The sequence below is a fragment of the Eublepharis macularius genome, chromosome 8 (assembly GCF_028583425.1).
Source record: "Eublepharis macularius isolate TG4126 chromosome 8, MPM_Emac_v1.0, whole genome shotgun sequence".
Lineage (NCBI taxonomy): Eukaryota > Metazoa > Chordata > Lepidosauria > Squamata > Eublepharidae > Eublepharis > Eublepharis macularius.
The window spans coordinates 61,258,762-61,275,168 of record NC_072797.1 but is presented as its reverse complement, the minus strand read 5'-3'; positions in this window follow the sequence as shown (position 1 = coordinate 61,275,168).

The window sequence follows — 16,407 nt, the reverse complement described above, 5'->3', positions numbered from 1 at the left end:
TTCCTGAAACCAGATTTTTTATGAGTTTATATTGTTTTATTTTGCTGTTTTACCTTTGTATATATATTTGTATTTTAAATGCTTTTAAATGTCTGAAATATTTTAATTTCTGAAATATTTTAATGTTAGCCACCTTGGAGACCCTGAATTGGGTGGTAGAGTGGCATATTTTTTAAAATAAATAAATAAATATCCTTGTCTTGTGATTGGATTCATGCTTTGGAGTGGGGATGGAAACATAGTTCTATTATGCTCTTTGGATATCCCTCTGCAAATGAGTGCTGCACCCACGTGGGCTGAATCAGCAATGTCTTTAGTTTTATTACTCTGTTACATTTTCATATATCCAACTGGATGACCACATAGCTTTATGCATGATGGTACCCTCCATGCCCTTGCACCACTATCACCAGCAACTTGGACTCCCATTGGTGGCCAGCAATCCCAATTATTTTGCATAAATGATTAAACAAATAGTCCTATCAATTACAGACTAACCAATTATAGACTAAACTGTAGATACCTAATTTTAGGCAGTGGACCTGCTGTTGAATATGAAATAACTCCATTCAATCCAATATCTGATGGGGGAGGGCGATCTTCAAGAATGTATGGACTGATGAGATCAACAAAAACAAGCTACAGTTAATTTAGATAGCTGAAAGCTAATGACAAAGGCAAAGTGATATAGCTAAAATATGGAGCAATTAAAAAGTATATGAATAACAAAGCAAAGACGGTGTGGAGCAGTAGCCACTAGCCAGTAAGCTAACAACCAAAATATCATGGGTGGGGAAAGGAGGGAGAAATATCTATTATATGAATTTTTGTCATTTAGAAATAAGAGGAAAACTAGATAATGGAATGATTTACAAGGAAAATAATTATTAAATTCAGAGCTGTTTACACCTATAAGATGTATCCATTATTGGAAGCCAAGTTTAGCAGAGATATAATTGCTCTCAAAGGGAAACAACACAGAGCAAAAAAAAAACACCCTAGTTTTAAAGTCATACATTATGAAGAAAAATGATGTTAGCCCTATTCTCACTTGAACAGTGGAGTTTTTCTGACAATCCACATTGTATTAAAATTACAAAAGCTTGATGGCATTTATAAGGTTAGATTTTCATAGAGCAGTACAAAAATAATAAAGAGAAGAGGAAGCAGTCCAATAATAATTTTATTGTTGTTGTTTGGCTGTTATGTGATGTTATACCAGATATTTGGGTTGGAATTTTTTTGGTCCTTCACCAATTGTATTCAAGAATCTAGGAATCAGTAAGGTATCACCTGGGTATGTGGCATGTTCCAAGTACTGCAGATGTTTGCAGCTGTCCAGATGTTAGCCTGTCTATGTCAATATCACCTGTATGTTTAGTTAGGCCTTTTGGAATCACACCTAGCTCTCCTGTCACTACTGGAATAACCATTGTATGTTTCTCCCAAACATGCTGAACTTCAAATCTTAGATCTTGATATTTTGTTATTCTTTCTGCCTCATACTGCTTCTTACCTAATTAGTTTTAAGCAGACTACTCAAATATAAAAACTATACCACATTTAAATGGCTGCAAAAATCAATTACAAGCGCATAAAATTTTACAACTGAAAGAGGGATGTCTATCTTCTAATTAAAGAGGTAATTTTTACACAGGATCCATATTTTGGAGCAAAGGAAAAATTAAAAGATTCCTAGCCTCAGAAAATACTTGCATTCAAAAGTCACATGATATAGAGTGCCTGCACTACCTACACTACAGTCTCATATTCTGTGGAGTATGATACTTCCTTGCATGCCTATACCGAGGAACAGTCAAATACAAACAACAGTCAGGAAGCTGACCAGATGGAAGAATACCAACAAACTGAGTAAACACATCATGCTCTACAAATTGTGCTGTTACAATCTTACCTAAATAAATGGTTCTTAATCATGCTCATAGCTTCCTGTCTGGTGACTGAATGGAGGGATATTTTGTTATCTTTTCCTTCTCTTTTTCTTCAATTTGACTGTCACTTGGGATTGCTACATCGATCAGTTTGACATTCTTACTTTCAACCACAGTAATATCTGGAGAATTATGTTCTGACTTATCATCTGTTTTTTGAACTCCCATAAGATCTTAACTTTTCCATTTTTAAAAACTTTCTCAGGCATATGTTCCCACCAATATTTTGCAGATGGTAGCTCATACTTTTTGGATAAATTCCAATATAGCATTACAGCTACTTTAGCTTTTTATAGTCAGTTTGGGTGATCTTACTGCACCTGCTAATGAGATGATCAACTGTTTCATCAGCTTTGTTACATAATCTACACTTGCTGTCATTTGTGATCTTTTCAATTTTTACTTTAATACAGTTCATTCTTAATGCCTGTTCTTGTGTGACTAATAAAAGCCCTTCTGTCTCTCCTCCCTCCTTTTGGAGACTAAAAGAGCCCAAAACCTATTCAATAAAGTGTAAATTTCCAAAAGGAAATCCATACTGAATTGGTTAATCCCCTTGGTCAACAAGAACTGCATTGGATGTTAGAGCTCCTGGACATCAGGCAATAAGTGGGCTACAGGACTCACTGACCTCTGCTAGGAAGCCAGGACAAGGCACTGGAAGGCTACTGGAAGGACAACCACATTGAAAGGAAGTGACATTGAAAAATAAGGCAATAATGGATTGGTATTATCAAGCAAACCCACAGCTCGTGGGCACAAAAAAAGAATTTTTGTCATCTAGAAAGAAGGTTGCTGACTTTGCTGTAACAGAGTAGCAATTGTGTAACCAAAGAATTTAGGAGTGTTAATCTGTAGTTGCAAAATAGTGAAGAGTCCAGTAACACCTTTAAGACTAACCAACTTTGTCCAACTATATAAAAGGCTGTCTTCCAGACAACTCATTTCCTACCCTGATGTGCCTCCAGAGGGTGCTGCCATGGAGGGAAGTCCAGAAAAGACAGCCAGTCCCTCCAGAAAGTGCGCAATGGTGGGAAGCACAGGCCAGGATCAGGTGCGGAACAGACAGCATTACCCACCCCCTGCCTTCACTCAGCTGGGATGAGAAGCAGAGCAGGTGGCAATGCCTGCCCCCGCCTTCACCCAGCTGAGAACAGGAGTGGAGCAGGTGGTAATGCCTGCTCCACACCTTCACCCAGCTGGGATCAGGAGTGGAGCAGGTGGCAATGCTCGCCCCCTGCTCCACTCCTATTCTCCTGTTTTGCTTTCAAAAACACTTTATTTCTTTAACTGCTTTAGGTTACACAGTAGGAGGGCAGAACAGGGCATAAAAGCAGTCTACCGCAGAAAAATAACACAACTCACTCCACATAAAAGAATCACCCAAACACAATTGCTGTCAAAAACGGTGATGTGAGTTGTGTTATTTTGTGTAGTAGACTGCTTTCATGCCTTTTGGTGTGCCCTCCTACTGTGTAACCTAAAGCAGTTAAAGAAATAAAGTGTTTTTGAAAGCAATTGTGTTTTGGGTGATTCTTTAATGTGAAGTGAGTTGTGTTATTTTTTTTGTAAGATACTGCTGGCATGCCCTTTGGTGTGCCCCCCTGCTGTGCAACCTAAAGCTGTTCAAGAAATAAAGTGTTTTTGAAAGCAATTGTGTTTTTGTGATTCTTTAATGTGAAGTGAGATGTGTTATTTTTGTGTAGGGGAATGCTGGAATGCCTTTGGTGTGCCCCCCTGCTGTGTAACCTACAGCTGTTAAAGAAATAAAGTGTCTTTGACAGGAATTGTCTTTCTGTTATTCTCTGATGTTAAGTGAGTTGTGTTATATTTCTGTGGGGGGGATTGCTGGTGTAATGTGTCACAATGTTTTGCCTACTTGTACTTTGAAAGTGAGAAAATATTTTTTAAAAAAACTTTATTCAGTGTGTGTGTTTTATTCTTTGTTGTGCAGTTGGTTCCCATCATAGGGAACAATGGGGCTGGCCGGCCGGCCATCTCTGTAGGTGGTGGGGGAATTTGGGAGAGGGTGTCTATGGTTCAGGTGCTCTTTCACAGGGACAAGCTCGCACTCAGGAGTGTGCCCACCATTATGGCACCCCTGGGCTGTGCATAATCGCCCTGGGAAAGAGAGTTTAAAAGTTCCTATCACAGGGAACAATGGGGGATGGCTGGCCAGCCTGCTCCTGGGGTAGTGGCTGGTGTGGGAATGTTGGGGAGGGCGTCTTTGGGTCACTGTGGGGCTTTGGGAGGGTGAATTTAAAAGGGGGACTGTACCTGTGGCCACAGATGCCACATTCCGTGGGTTCCTGCTGTGGGAGATTTTCCCATAACAGGAATCAATAGAAAGTGGCTAGCCACAGGATAGGGGAGGTTAGGTTTGGGGGAGGGGTGTGGTATTTGGCAGTTTGGGTGCAGGTGGACTGTGGCTGTGGCCATTGGCAGCCCCAATCCTATGTGTTTCTGCGGTGTGGAAGTCTTCCTCACAGTAGAAAGACAAAGTGGTGTAGCAGGAGAACCACCTTTGGGGGGGCATAAAATTGCCCTCCAAAGTGGGATCAGCTTGGGCCTTGGTAGAGGGTGGAAGGACAGGTAGGAGATGGGCCCTTGAAGTTTGGGGGCATTTTGCATGCAAAATGCCACCCCTAGGCACACAAGCCTGTCTTATTTCCCCCATAGGAAATAATGGAGAAAGGGGGGCTAAGAGCAGCATTTTTGGGAGGCCATAAAATGGCCGCCCAAAGTGAGATCTGCTTGAGCCTTGGTGGAGGGAGGGAAGACAGGTAGGAGGAGGTCCTCTGAAGTTTGGGGGCATTTTGCATGCAAAATGCCACCCCTAGCCACACAAGCCTCTCTTATTCCCCCCATAGAGAATAGTGGAGTGGAGGTGGATAGGGGCACCTTCTTTGGGAGGCCATAAAATGGCCCCCAAAATGGAATCTGCCTGAAACTTGGTGGAGGGTGGGAGAACAGGTGGGAGCAGGTCCCCTGAAAGTTGGGTGCATTTTGCTTGCAAAATGCCACCCCAAGCCACCTAGAAAGATGACTTGTTTTTCCCCATAGAGAACCATGGAGATTGTTGGAGGATGGGGGCACCTTGTTTGGGGGGGCATAACATGGCCCCCCAAAGTCCAATCTTTCTGAAACTTGGAGGGTAGTTAGAGGAGCATTAGGAGAAGGTCACCACCAAGTTTGGTGTGATTTGGACAGAAAATGCCCCCACCCAGACTCCCGTAAACCTGGGAGAAGTTTTTCTCATTGAAAACAATGGCCGAATCATTTCGGCAATCTCTGTTTCAGTATTACCGAAATTTTTCGGTATTCAGAAAAAGTTTCGGTAATACTGAATAAAACCGAAACGGCCCTGATTTGGTATTTTTAACCTAATCAGAATAGCGAATTGCACACCCCTAGTGTACAATAGGAAATCGTGCAAGTATAGGCACGAGTGTCCTGCCTGTGCTGGCGCCCACCCATACGGAGCATGCCCCAAAGCAAAGCAGGGCAGAAAATGCTTTGGGAGTGGGGGGGGAAGCAAAGGGCTGGCAAAGGGCCCCAGTCCAATAAATCTGAGGGTACTTGAACAATTGCTTCAAGTTTACCCTCGGCGCCTGGATACGGAGTATTTATTTAGGGGTTTTAAGTTTGGGTTTCTGATCCCATTTCAGGGTCCATGGACACCTTTCATGGCAGCCAACCTTAAATCAGTGGCTGGCATGGAAGAGGTGGCCCAGCAAAAGATTGCTAAGGAATGTGCAGAGGGCAGGGTCTTGGGGCCATTTGATGCCCCTCTGATCCCTTCTTTGTGGGTTTCTCCTTTGGGAGTGGTGCCCAAAAAGGTGCCGGGGAGTTTCGCCTTATCCACCACTTGTCTTTTCCCAAAGGAGGATCTGTGAATGATGGCATTCCCAATGAGCTCTGCTCGGTGCGTTACACTTCCTTTGACCAAGCGGTCAAGGTTGTGCGCCGGTGTGGAGTGGGAGCTGAGAAGCTAAGTGCGACATTATGTCTGCCTTTTGCCTTCTCCCTGTTCACCCAGAAGACTTTGATCTCCTGGTGTTCTCATTTGAAGGAAAGTTTTATATGGACAGGGCCCTTCCCATAGGGTGTTCCATTATTTGTTCAGCATTTGAGCGCTTCAGTTCCTTTTTGGAATGGGAGTTGTGTCACCGCTCTGCTAGCCCTGACACTGTTCATTATTTAGATGACTTTATGTTGTCTGGGTCAGCTGGCACTGGGCAGTGTGCCAGGCTATTGGCCGGGTTCATGGTAATGGCTGAAGAACTGGGTGTTCCTATAGCCCATGAAAAAAGTGAGGGACCAGCTGTTGTTCTCACATTTTTGGGCATAGAGTTGGACTCTGTGCAACAGATTTTTAGGTTGCCCTTGGGAAAAGTGGTAGATCTGAGGGCTCGGGTGGGTGATTGTCTGAGTAAAGACAAGGTTTCCCTTCTCGAGCTGCAGTGATTGGTGGGCCATTTAAATTTTGCTTGTAAGGTGGTGGATCCTGGGAGAGCTTTTCTCAGGCGGCTGTGTGATGCTATGGGGACCTTGCGGTTGCCCCATCATCGCTTGTGAATTAGCAAAGGTATGCGGGAGGACTTGCTGGCTTGGCAGGAATTCTTGGATTCCTTTAATGGGGTAACTTTTTGGACGGAGGATCTTTTGTTAGAAGCTGAACTCCAAGTCACCTCGGATGCCTCCGTGTCCACGGGCTTTGGAGTGTTTTATCAGGGCCACTGGTGTGCTGACCAATGGCCAGCAGATTGGGTAGCACAGGGATAGTCCAAAGACCTTACGTTTTTGGAATTCTTTCCCTTGTTGGTGGCCGTTTGGCTTTGGGGTCCACAGCTAGCTAACCAGGCAGTCCACTTTTGGTGTGACAACTTGGCTGTGGTGCATGTGGTGAATACTCTGATGTCTAAATCCCCCAGGGTGATGAGGCTGGTCAGGGCATTTATGTTGAAATGTTTGCAATTAAACATTTTGTTCAGGGTCAGACACGTTCCGGGTGTTAATAATGGGGTGCCAGACGCTTTGTCTCGCCAACAGATGGAACGATTCTGGCAGCTTGCCCCGCGGGCCAACAGGCAACCAGCAAGGATGCCCCAAGAGCTGTGGCAGCTTGGAAGGCAGAAGCGTGCAGAGCGATCCAACTGTCCATGGCCCCAAGCACTCGCAGATCATACAACCGTGAGGTACGGCATGTCAGGTCCAGTATATATCTTAACTATACTGACTCCATTTTCTAATGCTTTTAGTGTTTAAGTGTTTTCTCCTCAGGTGCACCAGTTCCCAGGCAGCATTCCCACCAGAGGACTGTTTTGTCTACCACCGTTCCACCAGGCATTGGCCTTGACGGAGAGCAGCTTCCCAGGACTGAAAGATGTTGTTTTGAGAACTGTGGGGGGAGGCTGTTCCAGATGGGTATTGTTACTCTGTATCCTATGCTTGCTCTTCATTGGTAACAATGATCATGTACCATCCTGAGTCTCCTATTCAGGACAGTGGACTATAATGGACCTTTTCTGCAATAAAACTTCATTTGCTAGACATTGGACTTATTCTTGCTTCTAAAGGGAATCTTGCAGAGAGTACCTTATCTAGCCACAGTCTGACATTTTGTTACCAATCATGTCTGCGTCGGGCCCAGCGGAATCCAAGGTTGTCCCGGACAGGGATCCTTTGTTTGATCCGTATGCGTCTCCCGACAATCAACCGGTGCAAACCCAAGACTCCCAGGAGCTGGGAGCAACCGGGAACGGAACCGGAGCCTCCACTTCTACCCTGCCTCTCATCGACTTCAGTACTCGAAACGAGACCGAAAGCAATCTCGGGGCAAGGCCGAAAGCAACCGCTCTCCCCTTGATCTCGGTGCCCACCCCGTCGGAGTGGGGAGCCAGACCCCGAGAAACCAGAGAGCGCCGGGCAGGTGGACTCCATCCACGAGTCTCGATGGACGGGCGCCGAAGCCTAGAAACCGTCCCGGAACTAGATAGCAGCCAACCATGGCGATATTGGAACAGGACGTTTGAGCAGATGGAGGGGAACACGTCTCGCCGAGGCGCCCTGAGTTGGGATTATTCCGAACTTGCCCCGTGGAAGGAGCCAACGGAAGTCCCTGAACCAAGTTGGGAGCAGATACGAGGTCGCACCTATGCGGTAGATACCAGCATCTCGGCCGTGACGGGTATGGCCAAGGGAATTCTAGCCGCGAGGTCGCGAATAGTTCAAGGGGACCCTCCTCCGTGGGGCCCTTTCTCCCCGGTGAGTACAGCGAATGAAGGTTCCCTGAGCGAACAACCAGGGCCAAGTCGTATACAACAATTAGAAGCTAAGCTGATGGATATGGAAGAAAGCTTGGCTCACGCCATTCATTTAATTTCCTCAATGGGGGCAGGGGAAAGACTGTCTCCTGAAGAGATGGCGATACAGATAGCTACCCTTCAAAGTGTCATCTCCTATCCGATGGAGGAAGTTCAGCAGCGGTCGTCGCCTACCGGCGGGGGGGGCACCTATCCTGGCGAATCGGGAGAACAACCCAAGGAACTTCCCCCTCAGCGGGAAACTCCACCGAGAAGGGACCACCCGGTTGTGCCATCTGGTGAGACTCCCATCGAACCTCCTATCACGGGAGGGGATGTGCCGCCAGACGAGACCCCCGTTGAGAGGCCTACGGAAGGGGAGGAAAAGCCAAGTGATACACCGGTGATACCCCCCCATACTTCCCCGAAAACGGTCCGGCCGGACCAAGCGGGAGCACCCGTGGCTCCATCGGGGGGGGGGAGCCCCTGGTCAACCGCGCGAAACTGTTCCCGTCGGGCAACCTCCGGGAGATGGTCTACCAGCGCCAAAAGGCCAGCCGACGATTCCCAGAACAACAACGCCCGGAGGGGCAAGCCCGCGCGGCCTTCCACCCATTCGGCCTTCGCCGCTGCGGCCCCTTCCGCTTCGACCACAACTAACCCCGCCGCTGCAGCCGATACGTTTGCCACTGGAACAACCCGTAAGACCGCCTCCGACCCAACCGATGGGACCTACACCACTGCGACCCCACCAACCCACCCCTCAGCGGCCGATTATTACTCCGCCACACCAACCTCAACCGCCAGCACCTCAACCGCTACGGCCAGCACCTCCGGCATTGCCACCAGCCCTGCCGAGAGCACCGCCACCAGCCCAGCCGAGGCCGGCACCCCCGGCTCAACCGGTGAGGCCACCGCCAGCACAACCGGGTCCCCTCATACCTCAAGTGCCATTGAGGCTTCCGGCGGACTTCTACCCAGCCCCGGCTCCGAGGCAAGACCTCCCAATGGGTTGGGTGAAACTAGACGCCACTTTTGACGGGGATCCCTCCAAACTGGGCTTTTTTCTAGTGCAAGTCGTGCAATTCTTCAACCGGTGGGGACACCTCTTCGGCAGCGAGGCCAGCCAAATTGAACACCTCGGCTCCCGCTTACAAGGGAAAGCAGCGGACTGGTACGTAGGACTATATAATATCGGGGCCCCAGAACTCGATACTCTCCAGGGGTTGGTGGATGCTATTAGAGCACAATATGAAGATCCCTTAGAGGAAACCAGGGCCCGAACAGAATTGCAGGCCATTAAGCAGGGCAGCATGGCAGCGAGAGACTATATCACGAAATTCCGACAATTGGCTGCCAAGTGCCCCAGGTGTGAGGAGTCCACAAAAATTATTCTGTTCAAACAAGGACTTAATCCGAGACTTTTGGACAGAGCCCTCATGCAAGACAATCCCCCTACGCTGTTAGGTTGGATTCAACTTGTTTGCGAAGTGGAAAATCGCATTTTAGAAGTCCGTTTGGTTGAGCAACAACAACAAACGGGACAAAGAAGACCATTGACCTTACAGAAGGGAGCTCGGGGAGCTGGCTACGCCACCCGTGGAGCGAGAGATGCTAGATGGCAACAAGGGCTGTGTTTGCAATGTGGACAGGCTGGTCACTTTGCAGCACAATGCCCCTACCGGCCTGTGCAAAGACCTCCGCTCCAATTACGGCGTCCAACCCTTGCTCCGTTCCCTACGCTCCAACGCCCGACTCCAGCTCCACGAGCAAACAGAGGCCGCGGCGCTTCCCAAAGGCCAGCCTCAGAAAGAGGGCTGGAAGCGGAAGAAGTTATGGAATACGATCCCGCTTCCCCATCTGCAGAAGTCAATCCAGAAAGTCCCCAGTCGGGAAACGAGATGGATCTGTCGTAAAAGGGCCCAAACGACAGATCCGCCCCAAGCCCGTCCCTGCACGGAACCGGCCACCTGGGTCCATTTTATTCATGCCAGTGACTTTAATCAACCCAGAGAGAAAAATGCACATTCGGGTGCAAGCTCTTATTGACTCGGGTTGCTCAAGAGACATCATAGCCCCAGCTCTAGTCAATGGACTGGTCTTACCAACTCGGGATTTACAAAATCCAGTAATTTTTGAACAAATGGATGGTACCAACATGAATCCGGTCACGACTGAAACCATCCCGGTGATCACAGGCATGGGACAACATTGGGAAAAGAGGTCCTTTGTCATCAGCTCTACTGCCAAGTACCCGTTAATTCTAGGCAGCAAATGGCTATGTGATCACAATCCCTACATAGACTGGGCTCAAGGATGTATTACCTTCAATCATGCCAACTGTAAAAATCACCGTTGGAATCAAAACTGGGGCGAAGACCCAACTTATAAAGAAAAGGCCCTCCTCACCCAAGAAGAAGTCAACCAAATACCCGAACCGTACTGGCCTTTTCTAAATGCTTTCTCGGAGGAGGAAGCTGATACTCTACCCCCGCACCGACGAACGGACTGTGCGGTGGAAATTTTACCCGGAGCCTCATTGCCTAAAGGACGACTCTATCCCATGAGTCTCCATGAACGTGAAGAGCTCCGGAAATTCATCGACACCAACCTCCAACGAGGGTTCATCCGCCCAGCCTCTAGCTCCCACGCCGCTCCAGTTCTCTTCGTGAAAAAGAAGGATGGGGGGCTCAGACTGTGCACGGATTTCCGAGGACTAAATGCAGTGTCCACCAACAACGCCTATCCTATACCGCTCATCCGAGACCTTCTCAACGTCGTGGCCCAAGGTAAGATCTTTACGAAATTAGATCTAAAAGATGCTTACTTCCACGTTCGTATCAAGGCAGGGGATGAGTGGAAAACCGCGTTTAATACGCCCCTCGGACAATATGAATACTTAGTTATGCCTTTTGGATTGGCGGGAGCCCCGTCTGTATTCATGTCCATGATCAACGAAGTTCTACATGACTTTCTGTACAAAGGGGTGGTGGTGTACCTTGACGATGTTTTAATTTATTCTGACACCGAGGAAGAACATGTTCAAATGGTACAAAAGGTCCTGGCCACCTTGATGAAGAATAAACTGCCCATCAAATTGTCCAAATGTGAATTCCATAAAACCGAACTCACTTACCTTGGGTATTGTATCTCACAAGAGGGGTTGAAAATGGATCCAGCCAAAATACAGGCGATCCAGGATTGGCAAACACCCACCACCCGCAAAGAACTGCAATCCTTCCTGGGTTTTGCCAACTTCTATAGAGACTTCATAGCAAATTTCGCCCAAATCACACTCCCCTTAACAGAATTGCTGAAAACCAAAGAGAAAGGGGACCAAGCCAAAAAACCCTCTGCTAAACTACAATGGACCCCCGATTGCCAAACGGCCTTCGAATGCCTTAAAAAGCAATTTGTAACGGAACCCATCCTCTCCCACCCCAACGAACAGTCCCCCTTCATAGTACAGGTCGACGCCAGCGATACGGCGATAGGGGGGGTTTTGCTGCAGAAGGGGGAGGATGGGAAATTGCGGCCTTGTGCATTCTTGTCTAGAAAGTTCTCAGAGGCAGAAAGGAATTGGAATGTGTGGGAGAAGGAGGCCTTTGCAGTGAAAGCAGCTCTCACTAACTGGAGGCATTGGCTGGAGGGGGCGAGATACCCTTTCGAGGTCTGGACAGATCATAAAAACTTGGAGGCCCTCCGAAGCCCCCGCAGACTGAATGCCAAGCAATTGCGGTGGGCGGAATTCTTTTCCAAATTCAACTTCACCCTCAATTATATCCCGGGCAAAACTAACTTTTTGGCGGACGCCCTGTCGCGCATGCCCCAACATAAGAGCAAGCGAGCGGAGACTGTCGACACGGTCTTCTCGCCTAAGCAACTTGGGGGCGTGGTGACTACTCGCAGCCGCGCTAAGCAGCCCCTCCCGGCCGACCAAGAATGGAAATCGAAACTTAAAACTGAAGTGGAGAAGGAGGGGAATAAAGCTCCGCGAAACAAACTAACCCAATCCCCACAGGGGGATTGGCTAGCTGGGAGCAAGTTTTATGTCCCGGACAGCCTTAAGTTGGAAATCTTGCAGCGCTGTCATGATGCTCCCACTGCTGGACATTATGGGTATCTGAAAACTTTACACCTAGTTCAAAGACAATTCTGGTGGCCGGGCATGCGCAAAGACATTTCCCAATACGTTAGTTCCTGCCCTGTTTGCCTCAGCGCTAAAACCAGAAAAGGGAAACCTCCGGGTCTCCTGCAACCATTGGAAACACCGAACAGGCCCTGGGAAGTAATCTCCATGGACTTTATCACTGATCTGCCTCTTTCAAAAGGACATAATTGTATTTTAGTTGTGGTAGATCTGTTCTCCAAACAAGCCCATTTTATCCCCTGTACTACTATACCCTCCGCTCGAAAACTAGCGGATCTGTTTCTAAAACACATCGTAAAATTACATTCTTTTCCGTCCAAGGTGATTTCGGATCGCGGCGGACAGTTCGTTGCCAACTTCTGGCGGGAGCTTTTGAAAATCTTGAATATTGAACAAGGTATCAGTTCAAGCCACCACCCACAAACCGACGGGCAATCCGAAAAAACAAACCAAATATTAGAACAGTTCCTTCGGTGCTACATCAATTTTCAACAAGATAACTGGGTGGACCTTCTCCCTCTAGCAGAATTCTCCTATAACAACAGTGTACACGCTTCAACGGGAGAAGCCCCCTTCAAAATTGTATATGGGACTCACTTCAATCCCTTCCCTTTGGACGCACCCCCTCTCCATTCCTCTAAATTGCCAGATGTATCCTCATGGTGGGGGGAGGCGGTGCAGCAATGGACTATCATTAAGAGACACCTTGAAAAAGCCAAACTGGATTACAAAAAGTACGCAGATCGCCATCGTGTGGCCGAATGGGAATTACAACCAGGAGACCATGTGTATATTTCCACAAAGAACCTAAAGCTAGCTCAGACAAGCCGCAAACTCGCTCTGAAATTCTTAGGACCTTTTCCTGTGCGCAAGGTAATAAATAAAGTAACTGTTGCTGTAACATTGCCCAAGAACCTTCGCCATGTGCATGATACGTTCCATGTCAGCCTTTTGAAGAAAGCTCCCACCGACAACAAATGGCATATCAAAGCTCCACCCATTCCAACTTTAATTGACGACCAAATACACTATGAGGTACAACAAATTTTGGACTCTAAAATCAAGAGAAATCAGCTTTTTTACCTCATTAGGTGGAAGGACTTTGATTCTGGTTACGATGAATGGGTGAACTCTGCACATGTTCATGCTCCTAGATTGACCAAAGCTTTTCATACTCGCTACCCATATAAACCAGGGGGGGATCTATTTTAAGGGGGGCAGAAATGTCAGGTCCAGTATATATCTTAACTATACTGACTCCATTTTCTAATGCTTTTAGTGTTTAAGTGTTTTCTCCTCAGGTGCACCAGTTCCCAGGCAGCATTCCCACCAGAGGACTGTTTTGTCTACCACCGTTCCACCAGGCATTGGCCTTGACGGAGAGCAGCTTCCCAGGACTGAAAGATGTTGTTTTGAGAACTGTGGGGGGAGGCTGTTCCAGATGGGTATTGTTACTCTGTATCCTATGCTTGCTCTTCATTGGTAACAATGATCATGTACCATCCTGAGTCTCCTATTCAGGACAGTGGACTATAATGGACCTTTTCTGCAATAAAACTTCATTTGCTAGACATTGGACTTATTCTTGCTTCTAAAGGGAATCTTGCAGAGAGTACCTTATCTAGCCACAGTCTGACACGGCAGCTCTATGAGTTCAGGGCAACAGCCGGACTTCAGCAGTTATGGCCCATCCCACTGGAACACTTGATGCATTTTTGTGTCATGCAGCAGGGACAGGGTCTTTCGGTAAAGTCCATTGGGGGGCAGCTTGCACCCTTAGCCTTTGCCAGTAAGACACGTGGCTTTCCTGAATTCACAGGGGCTTTTAGGCTATGCAAAATGTTGGAGGGATGGTCTAGGGAAGTGAGGACACTTGGGGACTCCAGGCAGCCCATCTCCCCATTAGTTTTGAAGGGGTTGGGGGCTGTATGGGGGGAGGTATGCTCCTCTATGTATGAAGGGAAGCTTTTTCATGCTACTTCCTTGGTTGCCTTCTTTGGGGCCCTGAAGGTCAGTGAGTTGGTCCCTCTGTCTCGTAGGGATAACTGTGGCTGGGCCTTCTCAGCCCAACATATTAAATTTGTCAGGGATACAGTCTCCCTTTGTATTCGGCTGTCCAAGACGGATCAGCAGCATAAAGGGAGTACGTTGCTTCTGGGCTCCTGTGGGGATCGGGAACTTTGCCCGGTTAAGGCCGTCAAAGAATATGTGGAACTTTGTAGGGAAGACAAGGGTGTCTTATTCCGCCATGAAGATCAGACCCCCTTGAACAAGTACCAGTTCTCGGTGGTGGTGGAGAGGACTCTAAAGAGGATTGAGATGTCTGGGGTCAAATTTGGCACCCATTCCTTTAGGATTGGGGCTGCCTCTACGGCAGCAATTATGGGGTACACTCACCGGGCAATCCAGCGTGTGGGCAGGTGGAGGTCACGAGCCTTTCGGACCTATATCTGCCCCCTGCCTCAGTTTTAAAGGTTATTGTTACTTGCTCTTTCCTCAGGTACCCTGTCGGGCCACGGGAGGAAGAGGATTCTGATTTGTGGCCACAGCATGGTGTTCTGGGTGGCCTATCAAGCCAGGAGAACACTGATTGGATCACAGTTGGGTTTGAGAGCTGTGGCCACAGTTGAGTGGCAGGGACGGCGTGGCCTTAGATGGCCGGGCCTACTGCCTCTCTTGTTTCAGGGAAGGACAGGTCCTCCTCTACACATTTTGGTCATTCACCTTGGAGGTAATGACCTGGGGTTGATGCAGGGCAAGGCCCTGTCAATGCAGGTAGCTGATGACCTTGGGATTATAAGCAGCCGATGGCCGGGCATGCTTATATTTTGGTCAGAGATGCTACAGCAGCAGGTCTGGCGGGAGGCCTTAGTTCCTAAGGCAATTGAGGGGGCCTGGCGCAAGGCTAATCATGCCATTAAAAGATCCTTGGGGAATGGCTTGGGTATACTTACCACACCCCAGAATTAGGGCCGAATTTGCCCACCTCTACCGAGGCAACATTGTACACCTGTCGACAGAAGACAATGACATCTTTTTGTTTTTTTGTTTTTTTGTTAGTTTTTATTGGTGAGTATACCTTTCAAATTTAATACATGCATTCCCTTAATATCTAATTGACCCTATCCCCCACCCTTTCCCTCCCCCCTCCCTATCGACTTCCAACAGCTTTCCAACCCTTAACCCCTCTTATTACTTATTGGTATCCCTTACTCTAAGCACATTCTAATTTTTTTCAGATATTCTATCATATATATCAAATATACTATCAATATAATATACATCTATTGGTTATACTATCAATATAGTATAGTATACATCTTATACCCCTCAATATAGCAGACCAGTATAATATAGTATAATATATAACAAGAATCTTAGTTTGAACATATTCTATTTCTTTTAAACATATATTCTATCAAATATACTACTGTCAATATAATATGTATTATAAAACCCCTATTGTGTGCCATGCCACCAATGTGGCACAGCACACAACACAATATTGCACAGTCACATTATATAACATACAATCTGATCCACTAACGTAATATATTATATATAGTATACCCCATTAGTATATTTATTTAACTATACTCTTATTCATATACTCTGAATAAAATTCCCCTAACCCTTATACTAGCTTAGATTATAGTTACATTTCCCCTATATGGTAAGATCCCCCCCTCTCTCTTATCCTTATTTTTCTTTAAAAATTCTCAAACTGCCACAGTTCTCCTTTTACATCCCATTTTTTTTCTAAAAAATGTTTCAATTTCCCCCAATCAGTAATATATTGCCCTAGGTCAAGATCTTTAAGTTTCCTTGTCATTTTGTCCATTTCTGCCATGTACAGCAATTTATAAATCCAATCTTCCACAGTTGGTATTTCTTGTGACTTCCATTTCTGCGCAGAAGGCAATGACATCTTTTTGGATGACCTGCGGCAAGGGCTTCATTTGGCTTTAAGCCATATGTGGGGTGCGAAGGTCTAAGCAGA